Source organism: Muntiacus reevesi, chromosome 10 (genome assembly GCF_963930625.1).
Source record: "Muntiacus reevesi chromosome 10, mMunRee1.1, whole genome shotgun sequence".
Lineage (NCBI taxonomy): Eukaryota > Metazoa > Chordata > Mammalia > Artiodactyla > Cervidae > Muntiacus > Muntiacus reevesi.
The window spans coordinates 49,153,475-49,171,324 of record NC_089258.1 but is presented as its reverse complement, the minus strand read 5'-3'; the positions used below and the strand labels follow the sequence as shown (position 1 = coordinate 49,171,324).

Below are 17,850 nucleotides of genomic sequence, written 5' to 3'. Positions count from 1 at the left end.
GGTAAAGAATCTGCCTGCCATGTGGGAGACCTGGGTTCGATTCCTGGTTTGGGAAGATGCCCTGGAGGAGGGCATGGAAACCCACTCCAGTGTTCTTGCCTGCAGAATCCCCATGAACAGAGGAGCCTGGCAGGCTACAGTCTATGGGGTCAGAAAGCGTGAGACACAACTGAGTGTTAAGCATGGGACACAATTAAGTAACTTCTAGGACAAGGAGTAGATATAGAGAGGGGTACTTATCCTAATGATAAAATGTTTAATTCATCAAGAATACATATAAGTAGCGAATCAGAATGTACTTAGCAAAGGAAGTTTAAAATTCTTAAAGAAAACTTATAGGAATAAGCGGAGAAACAGACAAATTAGCAAAAGTGTCAGTGGGGGAGCACAGCATTAGACCCAGCCCTGGTCCCTTTCTGAGGACAGGTGTGACCAGGGTGTGACCCGGGTGACCATCAGAAGCCATGGCACCCACCCCATCCACAGGAGAAGGGAACTGGGAACAACGGCCTCTGACCATTAACACCCAGGGCTCCATGCTGACACCACCTGAGTTTGTGGAGTCATAGATGTGAAGGGCTTTGCTCTCAAAACCGTATCTGTAGGACTGGGACACCCCTTCTTGCCTGAGGAAGTGATGCACTCTCCCAGAAAGACACTGCCTCAATTTCATACTCAGAGCTTAAAGGTTTGGGGACAAAGCATTTATCTTCCCTTTAAAGAATGAGACCCTGAGTTGCCTCTCAGCCCAGGCATGAAGCAACCATGATCCACATGGCCTTCTTTGGCTTTGAACCTGTGAAAACTAATAATCCATTTAGACTTTACCTACAATGACCCCTTCCCTCTATCTTATATTAACTCATCTCTGGATTCTGGTGAGCCACCCCATGGTTTCTTGGGTGTGTGACCTCCTTGCTGAAGCAACAGGACCCTTCCCTGATGGACAGAGATGCCCCTGGGCTTTATCTCCAGATTCACATCTCTGCAAAGCAGTCGTCTTTAGATCTTGCCTAGGAAAAATAAGCCACTGCAATTGGAGAATTCCTACAAGGGCCATGTCCCACTAGTGAGGAACTGTAGCAAGAAACTCCCTTGAAACTCACCATGGCCCCCTGCAAGCCTTTTGGAAACTTCCTTCTGTGAAAACTCATGCCCGGTCTTACACATAAAACTGCATCATCTTCCTTAAACTACATCTTCCTTAAAAGAAAAAAAAAATCTGCATCTTCCTTAGGAAAAAAAAAAATCTGCTGTGCTGCAAACCATAGATCATTAAAACACACCAATTTTTATTTTGTTTACTTATTTAGGCTACATCAGTTTGTGTTTCTGGCATGTGGGTTCTAGTTCCCTGACCTGCTATGCTTGGGAGTACAGTCTTACCCACTGGACCATCAAAGAAGTCCCGGAAAACAGCATTTTTAAAAATTACATTTAAAAAACACTTTGAATTGGAGCATAGCTGACTAATAATGTTGTGATGGTTTCAGGTGGACAGCAAAGAGACTCAGCCATGCATATACATGTATCCATTCTCCCCCAAACTCCCTTCCCATCCAAGCTGTCACATAACATTAAGCAGAGTTCCCTGAAAAACAGCATTTCAAGAGGAGCCACTGTAGACAACGATTTAGTCTCACCTCTATCTCCAGTGTAGTATTAGAGTTTGTATGTAAATTAACCCTGCAGCATAGAGTTTGACTGCAAGGTCCATAAATAAACAGATACATATATATATCTTATGTATCAGTTCAGTTCAGATCAGTCACTCAGTCGTGTCTGACTCTTTGCAACCCCATGAAAAAAAGGCACGCAAGGCCTCCCTGTCCATCACCAACTCCCGGAGTTCACCCAGACTCACATCCATCAAGTTGGTGATGCCATCCAGCCATCTCATCCTCTGTCATCCCCTTCTCCTCCTGCCCCCAATCCCTCCCAGCATCAGGGTCTTTTCCAGTGAGTCAACACTTTGCATGAGGTGGCCAAAGTATGGAGTTTCAGCTTCAACATCAGTCCTTCCAATGAACACACAGGACTGATTTCCTTTAGGATGGACTGGTTGGATCTGTAGAGATAATGATATATATATAAGTAGATGATGTCTACCTCTCTCAAATATCATGTAGAGCTAAAGCAGAGGGAATCATGATCAAGACAACTGATTTTCCATCAGAAAATTCCTATCCCTGGGTGCCAGCCTGGGACTCTGTCTGTTCGAGACAGCCTCCATGGCTTTGACGGCCTCAGATGAGAGATGCTGAGCCACAGCAGGGGACCTGAACAGGACTGAAGCTCTGTGGGCTCCTTCAGGACAGGGTCCACCCGGGTTACCCAATTTCAAAAGGGATTGGAGTTTTACTCAGAGCTGCATGGCAAGCTCCATCCTAGGTTTAACATTTGTGAAAAGCCAGGTCAGTGTCTCTCCTGCACTGAGATGGATGGATGTTACTAAGTGAGGGATGTTACTTAGTGATGGAGGTCCCTCTTAACCCAGTGAAGGGATCCCCACTGCTGGGCCTTTGTGATACTCGGCTGGGGAGATGCGTTCAGTGGCAGTATCATCCTCCCACTCTGTCTCTGATAAAAGGAAACGTAGCATCCATCTGCCCATCACGTGTCCCACTGATTCCATGAGACTGGCGTGTGATTGTGTTGCAGTGAATTAAGAAAAGTTTTTTTTCCCTTTCTTTTTTCCTTTTTGCATCTTTCTCCACTTTAACTGTTCCTAACCTACACTCTGCACTGAAAACCAAGTTTCTTCTTATCAGAAGACTAACCGATTATGCAAACAACATCCGGCACCTATTGCCCTCCATTTCTGCAGGAGTCACATCTGCATCTATTATCCTTTAATTTAGTCTAGCCACATCCTGATACTTAACTCTATCCCATCATAAACCTCCCCTTGTAGTTTAATTTCTCCCTTCCTTTGCTCTGTGTTACCTCATGTGGATGCTTAACTTTACGGTACACTCTCTTTGGAAGCCACCCCGTAGTGGTTTGCTTTCCCCCTTCTGTATTACAGGAAGAAAGTCGCCAGGAAATCCCCAAAGGACAATGGACCCAACCACCAGGACAAACTGCCAGACCCAAAAACCAGCTACCTGACTCTGGCCTATTAACTGTTTCCAGACAGTGCAAAAAGAGAGCAATTTGGACCCCTACACCTTTTGTGGTGTGTCTCCAGCCCCTGACTGAGAGCACCAATTGTATGATGCCCTCGATTCCCAACCGAGGGGTGTCGGGCTCCTTGAGGCAAGAGCCTACCGTGTTCTCCCTTCTGCCAGCTTAAGGGTTAAAGCCATCTTTCCATTTGCTCCAAACTCTGTCTCCACAAGTTTTATTCAGCTCCGGTGGGCAGAGAAAACCAAGATTTTGGTGGCAACTGTTGCTGCCAAGCCGTAAGAGCTGTTAGCTGGTGTGGCGAGAGGGTTGGGACCACTGGGTCTCTTCCCTCTGGGCCCCAGGGGCCAGAAAGGGCATGGCTGTCTCTGCAGATGCTGGGAGTCAGCAAGTCTTGCCCAGGGACGAGTTAGTCCCTATTTGGGCCTGAAACAGCCTTTGAGGAAAACAGTGGATGTGTGAGTTGTTTAGTTGTGTCCGTCTATGCAACCCCACAGACTGCAGCACACCAGGCCCCTCCATCCATGGGACTCTCCAGGCAAGAACACTGGAGTTGGTTGCCATTTCCTCCCCAAAAGAACTAAAGAAATACAGAAAGTAGAGTCACTCAGTCGTGTCTGACTCTCTATGACCCCATGGACTGTAGCTCACCAGGCTTCTCCATCCTTGGAATTTTCCAGGCAAGAGGACTGGAGTAGGTTGCCATGTGCTTCTGAACAGGAAAACAGAGGGCAGATTCAAAGCCCTGCAGGGGTGAGGGTGGGGCTGGGGAGCGGGTAAGCCAAGGTTGACCAAGAAGTCTGTGCCCCTGCCAGGGGAGACAGGCCCCTGGGCCTTGCCACACCCTTGCCCAACAGCTGAACTGACTTCCAGGGAGAAGCATCTGGTCAAAAGGGCAGCAGGAAAGCTTTTTCTGGGGTTTTCAACAGCCTCATTAGCATAAGAGTGACTCACCCTGCTCTGTGCTATAAAGGCCACTCCCAGGACACACAGATAGAGGCTCAGTTAACCAGTTCATAAGAACCAAATACACAGCCAGTGCGGAATTCCTCTCGAAACCTGGGACCTTCATAAAGCGGCAAGCGCAGCCTCTGTTCCAGCGTCAGCCCCAGAGCTCCGGCCGCCAGCATGAGTCTCCATTGCCTGCTGCTCGCGCTCCTCTTCCTGGTCCTGTCTGCTGGGTCAGGTGAGCTCCTGAGAGCCCCTTGGGGAGCCGCTGGCTCTCTCTCCTGTTTCTGCCCTCTTCTGTCCTGCCACTCTCATTTACGCGGGGTCAGACTAAACCCACCGTCTGTGATGCTTCTGAGAAGCCAGCGCTGAGTCCTTAGTAGCAGGAGGGTCTGAGAACCGCCCTGCAAAGTTCCTGGCTGTTTCTAAGCCACTCTAGCAAGTCAAACCTTCTGAGCCCGTCTCCTCATTGGTTTCATGAGGAGGAAACAGAAGATGCCTCTTTTGAGTGACTCTCTTTTTTTCTTTTTCATAAAAGCAAGAAATTTGATTTTGTCCCATGACAGAAGACCAGAATGTCACTTTATAAATCTTTCTACTAGAAGGATGGTGGCTCTGGGCAACCAGAGAAGTCCAGAGGCGAGTCAGGCCGAGCCTGGGCGTTGGGAGCTGCCCTTGGGACGCTCTGTGCTGACTCTCCTCAGCAGGAAGGTCCTCCTGGACACGTCGTTAACGATGCGACCCTCGCTCCTCAGCTGGGAGGCAGCACATCCAAAGCACTGTGCACGATCGGATGTCTAATTTTCATCTTGCCCTTGATATTTCCAGAAATAGGATGAAAATGTGTAGGAAAAAGGAAGGACGGAAGGAGGGAGAGAGAGGATGCGGAGACTGAGACCTGACATCTGATCAGATGTCAAAATGAAGTTGAAAAGCCCTTGTCTATCAGTGTTGTTTATGACTGTAACCCAACTTTACACAGTGGCAGGGAGAGAGGCCAGGGGTGTAAGGATGACGGCCGCTCAGTGCCCGGGGCCCGGGTTCAATCCCTGTTGGGGACTAGAAGGTCCAGAGGTGCCTTGTGGTCAGGGGGAAAAAGGCGTGTGACGGAGATTGAAAGGCAGCTGGTCAGGAAGAAACCACAAAGGGAGGAGGAGAGCCTGTGAGGAAAGCGGGAAAACCGCTGGTCAGGATGAAACCACAAAGGGAGGAGGAGAGCCTGTGAGGAAAGCGGATAGGCCGTTGGTCAGGAAGAAACCACAAAGGGAGGAGGAAGGCTGTGTGGGAAGCGGGAAGGCCAATGAATAGGAGGAAATCACAAAGGGATGAGGAGAGCCTATGAGGAAAGCCGGAAGGCCACTGATCCGGAGTAAACCACAAAGGAAGGAGGAGAGGGGCTGACTCCCTCCAGCGCTGAGAGATCTGAGTCAGTAGAGACAATGATACAAAACTGTTTTTTTCGAACCATTATCAGTTTCAGTTGTCAGTTACATTGAGAGTAAGTTATCTTTAAACAGTTCTTACAGTTTCAGCTGCATCTTTTCCTCCTATCTCAACTCGACTTCTTGACTGACTCCTTGTGTTGGAACACTAAACAGTGAAAATAGATGCCTGCAGGCCTCTTCTGACTCCTGGCCAGAAGGTGGATGTAGCAGAGCTTCCTGGTCTTTGCCCTCGTGGTGGAGCTGACCCCGCACACAACTGCCCTCCTAATGCCCCAGTCCCTCAGCCTCTGCTTCTGGAAACATGAGGGTCCACCGGAGCCCGGGCAGGGTCAGCGTCTGTCTGGAAACTGGTCCACGGTGTCCTGGACTCACATCCTGTTGTCACGAGGCCGTGTCCGCATCTCAGCACAGAAAGCCCCAGGGCCTCGCTAGAGGGCACACAGCTGCCCTTCTCGAGATGCCGCTTTTCCTGCTGACACATTTTTTTCCCTCTCATTCTCTTTCTAGGATTTACTCAACGAATAAGAAGTGGTATAAGCTGCCGTTTGAATAGAGGCATCTGTGTGCCAAATGGGTGCCCTGGAAGCTTGAGACAGATTGGCCTCTGTTTCTGGCCCCGAGTAAAATGCTGCAGAAGGAGATAAAAGAAGGCAAAGAGGTTGCCGGGACCGATGCGGAGTCAGAAAAGGCACCCTTTGACAGAGCATCTAAAATTTAAACCAGAATAAATTTTGTTCAAAATTAAAGAATTGCCCACTGGTCACTGAGGTGGTTGTGTGGTGTCTGATCCCAGGCGAATTCCCAAATCCCTGAGGATGCTCTCTGAGCTCCTTATAGGAACCAGGGGGGATGGTGGTGGGTGCTCTGATCCCCCTGTTCCTCGGGGGCCTGACCTTCCCCAGATCCTCTGTCTGCTGCCCTTTCTGCTTCCAGCCCAGGGCACAGTGGCCTGCCCCTCGTCTCCCCTCAAACATGTACCCCAGGGGTCCAGAATCACCAGAACACCAGGTCAGTAGGAAACCCCCTCCTATGTCCCCCGGCAGCCATCACTTCCGTCTGGTTTATGCTTCTTACCCCTGCCTTGTGCACACGTGGATACACTTCCGGTTCCCTTTTGGGCTGGAAGGCCTATATAGGCATGGACTTGTCCTATTCCTGGATGTGCCGGGCTTTGAGCCGAGACATAGCTTCACCAACTGTCATCAGTTGAATGACACAGTTGACATGGACAAAGTATGTCTCTCTGTGTGGACATGATACGATCCAACTAAATGTGATGGAAAAACCAGTCCTGTGGAAGCACAATTCAGTGAAGACAGCACAGCATGGAACTCAGAGCCCGCCAGGGCAGGGTGAGCACGCGGACCTCAGCCTGCCTGCAGTTTCTTCAGAGGGTTTGCCAGTTAAACCAAGAGCCTGGCTGGTGCAGGCGGTATGTGTGAGCAGCTCTCTGGTCTTCACACTAACTCTTCCCTCAGTGCAAGCTGAGGTCACCAGGGGATGGTGTTAGGACACAGGGCCTTTGGGAGGTGATTTGGTCATGAGGGTGGGACCCTCCTGGTTGGAATGAGAGCCTTTATGAAAGAGACCCCAGAGAGATTGCTCACCCTTGTGCCCTCTGAGGACACAGGGAAAAGACCGTCGTACAACAACCACCTGCTCTGTCTTGATCTTGGAGCTCCCAGCCTCCAAATCTGAGAAGTAAAAGGTCTGTTGTTAATAAGCCACCTATTACAATACCACATGTGAAATAGATACCCAGCGGGAATTAGCTGTATCACTCAGGGCACTCTGACAGGGGCTCTGCGACCAGCTGGAAGCGTGGGATGGGGAAGGAGATGGGACGAAGTTTCGGGAGGGAGGGGACATAGGTGAACCGTGGATGATTCTTGTTGATGTATGACAGAAAACCTCAAAATTCTATAAAGCAGTCATCCTTCAATTAAAAAATAAAATGTAAAAAAAGCATCATCTAGCCTTTGGTGTTTCTGTTTTAGTAGCCTGAAAGGGCAGACACACGACAAGTGAGAATTCCAGCACAGGTGGAATTATGCTACCTAGTCATTGGCCCTTAAGATAGGGAAATGACATGGATTAACTGACTGTGCCCAATGCCATCTCCTTACAGGAGCCTTCGATGTGGACGAGGGATGCAGCTCAGTGTCAGAGAGATGTGCGCTGAGAGCCTAAACCAGCCCCGGCTTGCATTGACACGGAGGGGGGCCATAAGCCAAGGAGGGCAGGCAGCCTCTAAGCGTGAAAAGGAAGGAAGCCTCCAGAAGGAACAGCATCCTGCTGACACCGGGATTTGAAGCCAGCGAGACCCATTTGGGACTTTGGATCCTCAGAACCACAATAACAAGTATGTGTTCCTTTAAGCCACTTAGCTGGTGGCTATTTGTGAAGCTATGACAGGAAATCAATACAGCAATCGCTTAAAATAATGCCTTCAGCCTAAAATTAGGAGCTCAAAAGAGACAAACCTGTGTGCTTAATGTAGGAAAAAAATGATAACAGCTGTCAACGTTTTGCTCAGCTTTATATTTCTTTTTTCACAGAAATGCCCATGGTTCATCTGACAAACTTTTTCATCTCAAAGTTTGTATTTGAGACTCAGTCTTACACCTCATATATCTATATCCTTTAATCCTTTATTTTTAATTTTTTTATCATGGAAAGTTTATCTGATATTGAGTGTGGTTAGGTAGTACTGTTTATGAAACTTTTATCATATTCTTTATTGGGATTTCAATTTTTAATTTTTGCTTAACTTTTAAAGTTATATTCTAAATGTATCTGCTGATGTTTTATTGCCATAACATTTCTGAGTGTCGTGTTGGACTCTTGCGTGGGAGGAATGCTCTTCTCATTTCAGCACCAAGAAGAGGATGGCTTTTCCATGTGACTCATGAACCAAACAGGTTCCTGCTCTGGTCGATAGACATCCGTTCCACCTGGGTCCTGGATCTCATTTCTCTTGCTTACTTGTGGGTGAGGCCCAAATCAGCTCCACCTCTTGCCTCCATCTACTCAATCTATGGAGAATGCAATGGCACCCCACTCCAGTACTCATGCCTGGAAAATCCCATGGATGGAGGAGCCTGGTAGGCTGCAATATGTGGGGTCGCTGAGAGTCGAACACGACTGAGCGACTTCACCTTCACTTTTCACTTTCATACACAGGAGAAGGACATGGCAACCCACTCCAGTGTTCTTGCCTGGGAAAACCCAGGGACGAGGCAGCCTGGTGGTCTGCCATCTATGGGTCGCACAGAGTCAGACACGACTGAAGCAACTTAGCAGCAGTAGCACTGCATCTATATAAACTAACAGCAGGAAAAAACAAAAACAAAAAACTAACAGCAGGGATTGACCCGGCCGTCCAGTTGTTAAAGACTTCATGCTGCCAATGTAGGGGGCTGGATTCCATCCCTGGTTGTGAAACTAAGATTCCACATGCTAAAGAAGAGGCCAAAATTTCCAAAACAGACAAACAAAAAACACTCCCCAAATGCCAGCATTTAAAAAAATAAAACCTAAAACAAGGAAACAGTTCTTCATTGACATGATAGCAATCATGAGCTCGGTCTTCTTTGCACTTAGCATTTCAGCAAAACTCTTCAGAAGGAGTGTCTGCAGCCCCCACTTCCTCTCATCACTCTCAGGGCAGTTGGTACCATCAACTCTGGCTGGTCCCACCCCTCTCCCCCAGGATGACTCCTGCCAGCAGGGATCACGAGGCATCCTGTGTGACCTCACTCAGTCCTTCCTCTGCCCTTTGTTGACCTGCCCCTCATTGTGTGGCAATGGAGAGGGGCTCTCGGGTATCTCTGCCTGAGTGGACGGGCCGCAGTCCACCCGAGAAGGGAGAAGGGCGGAGAGGCCAATTGTAAGGTAATTTGTCAGGAGAGAGAGAGACATCCATGGTTGAAGAAGGGGTGGGAATAGCTGCATAACATTTAGGGAGTCAGTGTAAAGGATCGCTTTCCGTATAAGAGTACAAGAGAGAAATGTGACCCAATGCTTTTTAGTTTATGCTTTCTTTTCTATTATGAAAGTACTGTTGCTGAGGCCAATGAACTAAAACCCTCACAGCTATTCTTTAGCATTAGGTAAGACTTATTGAAACAGCTTACTGCAAGCACTCATTCTATTTTTAGGTTGAGGTCACTAAAAAAAATAAATCTCTACTTACTGAAAGATTCAAATGCTGATGAAAAAATTAAGTGAAAAGATTTTATTGTTAAGTTGCCTCAGGACAGAGAGAAAAGAGTCAGAACATACAGTTCAAGTAAGATGGAGGAGAGGCGGGTGAGTGAAGGCTAGAGACCATGATGTATTATGACAAGCTTTGATCCGTTATGTTGGGAATGTCTGAGTGGGTGCTTGTGCTCAAGAACACTTTGGCATAAAGCAACTTAATGGGTTCTCTCCAGACCCTCAAAACTCTAAGGATAATGCCTGAGCCTTCCTTCCTTTTCTCCTTCCCTCCTTCTCTCCCTGATTCCCTCCATTCATCCATTTATTCATTCACCCATAGGTTGACGTTTCCATAATAGGACCTGTTCATACAGACTTTTGACTGACTACCTGCTCTATGCCTGGCTCTGTTCAAAGCTGAGATAAGAAAACAGGACTTGTTGCTTTAGATACTTACATATAAAGAAAAAGAGAGATATGAACACTATAAAGCAAAACTGAGATGGAGAGAAGGAAGAGATGGAGAAAAATTTCAGTTATTTACCCGGTGTGCGTGTGTGCTGAGTTATTCAGTCATGTCCAACTCCTTCCAACCCCACGGACTACAGCCCATCAGGCTGCTCTGGCCATGGGATTTCCCAGAGAAGAGCAGTGGAGTGAGTTATTTGACATCCAGGGGATCTTGCTGACCCAGAGATCAAAGCTGCATCTCTTGCATTGGCAGGTGGGCTCTGTAGCACTAAGACCACCTGGGAAGCCCCACAGCTAGTACCCTTCTATGCTTTTAACTTAAGAATATGTTGACATAATACCTGTAGTAAGAAATACTCTAGCCTATGAAGCCTCACCTGGCTGTGGTCTGTTCAAGAGATGACCTAGTAAGCTTGCTTAGGATGGATCAGTCTCTCTGGAAATGGTAGCAAGAAATATGTTGAGAGTGCAAAAGGAGAGAAGATCATTTCTGTTTCCAAAATTCTTTTTGCTTTTTAATTGCAAAAGTTGTGTGTGTGTGTGTGGCGGGGGGGGGGGCAGTACTTATTCTCAAAGGATAAAGAGACAAATGCAGAGATATGCAAAAAGCTGAATAAATAAATGAATAATTTGTTAACAGAATGAAATTTTAATGATATTTCTCAAAAAAACAAAAACAAAAACTAAAAAAAACCCCAAACCTCAGAGCCATAAGGAGAAGTGACAACCAATGTGGAAACCCTGACTTCCTACAAACCTCTTCCTTTACAAAAGGGAGACACTTGGGTCTGGGACCCTGAGTCCACAGTTGAGACACCCTCAAATTACTCCCAGGCCATAACTGAATATCTCTAGTAGGGATTTCCCAGGTGATGCAGTGGTAAGGAAACCCAGGAGACCCAGATCCGATCCCTGGATCAGCAAGATCCCCTGGAGTAGGAAATGGCAACCCACTCCAGTACTCTTGCCTGGAAGATTCCATAAACAGAGGAACCTAGTAGGCTACATTCCCCAGGGTTGCAAAGAGTCCAACCAGACTGAGCACAGTACCACCACCAGTCGGAATACAAGTCCTTTCTCTCTACCTGTTGGTCAAACTCTTTCCCAGATCGCCTGCCCAATTCAGGTGTGCCATCAGACACTGTTGGGTCGACCTGGAATCCAGAAAGCTCCTCTTCCATCATGAGGCTTCTGTACCTTCTCTACCTTTTACTCATATGTGTTATCCAGACGACACCAGCTAACCGGTGGCTAAGCTGGCTCCAAACTTGGAGCCTGGAGTAGGGAAAGTCAGGTTGATTCCTCATTCAGTGATATGCTGAAATATATAGCAACTGAATAATATATCTGAAAGAAGCATGCATATACAATATGCTCCATTTTTCAAATAAGGAAAGAGAAGCTTAAAGTGAAAAATAGTCTCCCATGTTTGCCCTTAACTAGTTGGTAGTAAGTCCGTAAATTGTAAAGCTGATAGATAACATTTACAGGAGAGTTTACAGGTTCCAAATCATTTCATGTGATTAACAGTAACACTAATAGTAATAGCAAATTATATTGACCACCTCCTCTTTACTGAGACACCAAAACTTTTAATATCTTATCCCAAATGTATTCCTCCCAGCACTATTTATGGGATAGGTGTTTTTAACCCCGTTTTTCAGCTGGGACTTAGAAATAAGGTAACTTGTTCAAAGTCGTGCAGGTTCTGTGAGAAATACCATTGGTAGCTTGATAGGGATTGCATTGAATCTATAGATTGCTTTGGGCAGTATAGCTATTTTGACAATATTGATTCTTCTAATCCATGAACATGGTATATTTCTCCATCTGTTTGTGTCCTCTTTGATTTCTTTCATCAGTGTTTTATAATTTTCTATGTATAGGTCTTTTGTTTCTTTAGGTAGATATACTCCTAAGTATTTTATTCTTTTTCTTGCAATGGTGAATGGTATTGTTTCCTTAATTTCTCTTTCTGTTTTGTCATTGTTAGTGTATAGGAACGCAAGGGATTTCTGTGTGTTAATTTTATATCCTGCAACTAAACCACAATGAGGTACCATTACACGCCATTCAGGATGGCTCCTATCCAAAAGTCTACACACAATAAATGCTGGAAAGAGTGTGGAGAAAAGGGAACCCTCTTACACTGTTGGTGGGAATGCAAACGAGTACGGCCACTACGGAGAACAGTGTGGAGATTTCTTAAAAAACTGGAAATAGAACTGCCATATGAACCAGCAATCCCACTCCTGGGCTTATAAACTGAGGAAACCAGTCTGAAAGAGACACGTGCACCCCAATATTCATCACAGCATTCTTTATAATAGCCAGGACATAGAAGCAACCTAGATGTCCATCAGCAGATGAATGGATAACGAAGCTGTGGTACATATACAGCATGGAATATTACTCAGGCATTAAAAAGAATTCATTTGAATCTGTTCTAATGAGATGGATGAAACTGGAGCCCATTACACCGAGTGATGTAAGCCAGAAAATAAAGACCATTTCAGTATACTAACACATATATATGGAATTTAGAAAGATGGTAATGAGAACCCTATATGCAAAACAGATAAAGAGACACAGATGTACAGAACAGACTTTTGGACTCTGTGGGAGAAGGCGAGGGTGGGATGTTTCGAGAGAACAGCATCAAAACATGTATATTATCTAGGGTGAAACAGATCACCAGCCACGTTGGATGCATGAGACAAGAGCTCGGGCCTGGTGCACTGGGAAGACCCAGAGGGATCGGGTAGAGAGGGAGGTGGGAGGGGGGATCGGGATGGGGAATACATATAAATCCATGGCTGATTCATGTCAAAGTATGACAAATACCACTACAATATTGTAAGGTAATTAGCCTCCAACTAATAAAAATAAATGTTAAAAAAAAAAAAAAACTCGTGCAAGTTATGTGTAGGGAGGACTTTAACTCAAGCCCAAGTGGGTTTGATTCCAAAGACCATGTTTTTATTAAGTATTCAACAATCCCAAAAAACAAATTTACTTACTGAATTATATAAACAACACATTTATAGATTTGTTTATATATTATATATATATATATATAAATTTATATATTTGTGTATATAAACAACAAGTACTTTAGCTTGAGTGTGATCTCTGAATCACTTGGGACATACTTATCCTACCAGATTGTTTGTTGATCACCTGAAATCCAAGTTAAACTGGGTCTCCTGCATTTTCCCTGCAGCCATCCTCAGGTGACAGCATGCTCCAGGCTGTGCTGTAGTGACAGTGCCTCCAGATCATAGGATCTAAAAAGAGCCAAAGTTGATTCTTGCTTAAATGACACCCACTCGTGAGGGATCAGGTGCTTTGATCAGAACCCACCCCCAAGGAGCAGCCACCACCGAGGGCGCTGCTGGTCCTCTTGTCGAGGAAGGTGTTCTCAGGACTCTCGTGCTGGCGATTAAGGGCCCCAGCCCTGAAGGGAAATGTCAGACATCTTCCTGACTCACGAATTTGGTGGTTTTCAGACTGCAGTAAAGAATAAGCTATGTTTGACCTGAAATGCCGCACTCCATCACAGGCCAAGGACACAGGACACAGTCTCTGGAATGCAGCCCACTTTCCTTTCCTTCTCACACTACTTAAAAGCTGATTCCATTACGCGCATATCCATGCAGGCTCAGGGCATGACCCAGCCCCAGTCTATACCTAGATTCTGAATATACCAGCCTTGTACTGAACTGATGGGGCTCAGGCTTTCCCAGGACTTTAGGAAGAAGGCAAAAGCTTAGAAGACCACAGTGGGCACAAGTGAGCTCCCAGTCACATGCCCCAGGACTGCATCCAGGAGTGGGCAGGTCTTTCCCGTCTCAGACAGTCAGACATGAGCCAGCGCTACACCAGGACCCAGAGCTCAGAGGCATCAGAACAGGCCTGTGCTCACAACAGGCTCTGAGTCTCTCAGAGGTTTGTAACTAACTCCTGGGGGGAATGGGCGTGGTCTGCTTTGTAATGGACCTTGGCATGAAGCATCAGGAAATACATCATATTGTCATCACTGCAATAGTACAGGAATTGCAGCTGCTGAATGTTTCTCCCTATGGCTGCGGACCTGGAGCCTCTATAAAGTGAACGAGCACACCGTCCTGTCCAGTCTCAGCTGGGAAGCCAGCCAGCCGTAAGGGTCTACTAACTTCTCTTTGTGTTGCTCTTCTTGTTCCTGCTGCCAGTTCCAGGTAAGATATGCTGGTAAATGACAGGGCTGAATGGATTGAGAACTTGTCAGCCAGAGTCAGCTCTCTCCACTCATTTGGGAATTTTAGATAAAGGAGGTTTATTGCTTGGGAACTAGACATTACCAGCTTTTCGTTTGTTTTTTTTTTTTTTTTGACAAAGATCATCAAGAAGCTCAAAGGAGGGTCTCCATCCCTTCTGATTCACTCTTAAGAGACTATTTAGCTCACAAACCATCCCTCCATGGGAGGACTGTTATACCTGTTCATGAGACAGGAAGAAAGTGATGTAAATCTTTATTTATTTATTTTATAAATCTTAATACCAACAGGAGAAAAGGAACTTAATCTGAGGACAGAAGCACAGGTTCCCTTTTATTAGCTTAGCAGTCAGAGGTATAGTCTTTAGGGCCCTTAAGGACCCGGGGGACCATCGTGGCCCCTGCCTCCCAGGTGTCAGTTCACAAAGCGGCTGCCACGGTCACGCCACTTTCTCAGCTGAGCTGAACCCACAGAATCATTGTTAGTAGCTAGCCCCAACATATTCTTTACTCCAGATGGTAAAGAAAGAGGAAAAAGACATACAAGAACAGAGAATGGCAACAGATAACTTATTAGAGAGATTTCAAAAGCCTTGGACTTGCACCTCGGCCTTCCTAAAACCTTCCGTGTGCTCCGTTTCTTCACTGCAGGCAATGGCGGAATCATAAGCGGGTTACAAAGGTATTACTGCAAAAAAGAAGGGGCCGTTGTGCTCTGATCGGCTGCCTTCCAAACGAGGAACAGATAGCCAGCTGTTCCTTGAGTGGCCGAACATGCTGCCGGAAGAAGAAATGAAAAATCCAGAAACACCAGGAGAAAGTTGCATAGTGTGAAATTGCCTCCTTGAAGACTCCAGAAGCCAAATCAAAGACTTTTTACAAAAAATTAGAAGCTTGATTATTTTCATGATTATCTTTTAACATTCTGTTTATTGTGCTGCTTGTTACCAAATAGGCAACTTAAAAAGTGTTAATGACACCCCTTTAATTCAAATAAACTATAATCCCTAGAGGAAGCCACGAGAGGGTCAAAACTGAGGTTCCAAAGATTGTCAGATTGTATTCCTCTTTCACAACTGTCATCCCACAGTGACACTGGACCACTTGTTCTTTCTGAAACACTTCCTTTGCCTTCTGTCACCCATCTGAGCTGTGCATTCTGTCCATCTCTCATAGCATCTCCCCACCAAATCCATCTCTGAAACTTCAGGGCATCCCTGAGGGTCTTCCCAGGTCCTTCTGAGCACTTTCCAGCTCAGAGCCACGGGGAACCTGGCTCCTCCTCGACCTTGACTTCAGCTTTCCTCTCAGTCTTGTCTCTGTTCTGACTGACCTCAGGCCTGGATAAAATCTCTCCTCCAGCTATGTCTCCAAACCCATCTCTCAGGGGCACCTCAAATTCTACCTCCTTCTTAAAAACATCTTTGTTTCCCCAACAAATATGATCTTTCCTTTTAAAAGGTTTCTCATCTGAGTGTTGCATCTCTGAGTCCTGCTTGATTTTTTACATTCACTACATTTGTATATTTCCAATCTCCATATTTGGCTGCAGGATTTTGAAGGGCACTTCATCATTTAATCACTCCTGGCCCAATTGTTTTCACACAAAACCTGCTCAACAAGTGTTTATTGTGACCCCATGGACTGGGACCCACCAGGCTCCTCTGTCCATAAGATTCTTCAGGCAAAAATACGGCAGTGGGTTGCCATGTCCTCCCTTATGAGAGCTGAAGTACACTCCAAGGCTCTGTAACTATTCAGTGGTCTCTGAAGGTTGATACAGAATGATTCCAGTGAATGTGGTGGCAAGCCCATCACCCCCAACAAGAGCCCCCAGTCAAGGAACTGAGTTCTCAGGAAGAAAGGGCAAACACTCAAAGACAAGACGTTGGACCCCACAATTCAGAATTAAAAAAAAAAAAAAAAAACACGGCCTGATGGGACTGTATGCTGCCCTTCTCCAGTAAACAACTAAGGAACCAGGCAAAACCTGGGAAACCATTGATTCAGACTCTGGCACAAGCAATGCAGGACCATAATTGAGGAGAGTAGAAAACAGGTGAGGTGAGGGACTTCCCCACCGGTCAGGGGCTTGGATTCTGTGCTCCCAATGCAGGGGGCCTGGGTCCACCCCTGGTCAGGGAACTAGATACCACATGCTGCAACTGGATTCTGCCTGCCGTGATTAAGGTTCAGGGCACCCAAATTAATGAATTTGCTAATTAAAATTTTTAAATTCTGTGCTCAACCATTAATAAAAAAAGAAAAGAAAACAAGTCAAGTGACACTTATGGCATCTCCAGCCTCTACAGATTTCCAGGCCTAAAGCATAGGGAACAAGAACCCAAACAGACCAACAATTCTCCTGAGTCGAAGAAGTGGGGTCAAAATTCAGAGAGTGCAGACATCTTCACTTCTGGACAGAAAACCAGCAACGGGAATCAGGATCAGGGCTGTGTGCCTGTGTGCTAAGACTCTCTGCCACTCTGTGTACTGTGGAGTTGCTAAAAGCATATGGGAAAACTCTGTGGTTTTCATTCAATTCTAAAGCTGCTCTAAAACAATGAAGTCTATGATACTAGGTGGAAAGTTGGATCCACCTTACGGGATAAGCTGTGATGCTAAGATTCAAGACACTATCTTAAGGAAAGAGATGATCATTTCAGTAGAGAAGAAAAAAACATCAAGAATCAGTATCAGTTATCTGTAATAAACCCACTTGAGATACCATATATAAAGGGAAATGGGTTAATAATGAAAGGATGGAAACAGATATGCTGCTGCTGTTGTTTAGACGCTCAGTCGTGTCCAACTCTCTTGAGACCCCTATGCAATCATCCAGGCAAGACAGCTGGAGTGGGTTGCCATGCCCTCCTCCAGGGACTCTCCCCACCCAGGGATCAAAACCGTGTCTCTGCATCTCCTACATCTCAGGAGATTCTTACTGTTGAGACAACAGATATGCTATGGAAACATTAATTTAAAGAAAACATAGGAGAGTGTATGCTTAATTAACAGGCTTCCTGGTGGTTCAGATGGTAAAGAATCTGCCTGCCATGTGGGAGACCTGGGTTCGATTCCTGGTTTGGGAAGATGCCCTGGAGGAGGGCATGGAAACCCACTCCAGTGTTCTTGCCTGCAGAATCCCCATGAACAGAGGAGCCTGGCAGGCTACAGTCTATGGGGTCAGAAAGCGTGAGACACAACTGAGTGTTAAGCATGGGACACAATTAAGTAACTTCTAGGACAAGGAGTAGATATAGAGAGGGGTACTTATCCTAATGATAAAATGTTTAATTCATCAAGAATACATATAAGTAGCGAATCAGAATGTACTTAGCAAAGGAAGTTTAAAATTCTTAAAGAAAACTTATAGGAATAAGCGGAGAAACAGACAAATTAGCA

General features: G+C 45.9%; 1 pseudogene; it reads left to right on the top strand.

The window, feature by feature from the left end:
- The first annotated feature begins 9,815 nt into the window (after nt 1-9,815).
- LOC136176356 (beta-defensin 103A-like) lies at nt 9,816-15,377 on the top strand (annotated as a pseudogene).
- The last annotated feature ends 2,473 nt before the right edge of the window (nt 15,378-17,850 follow it).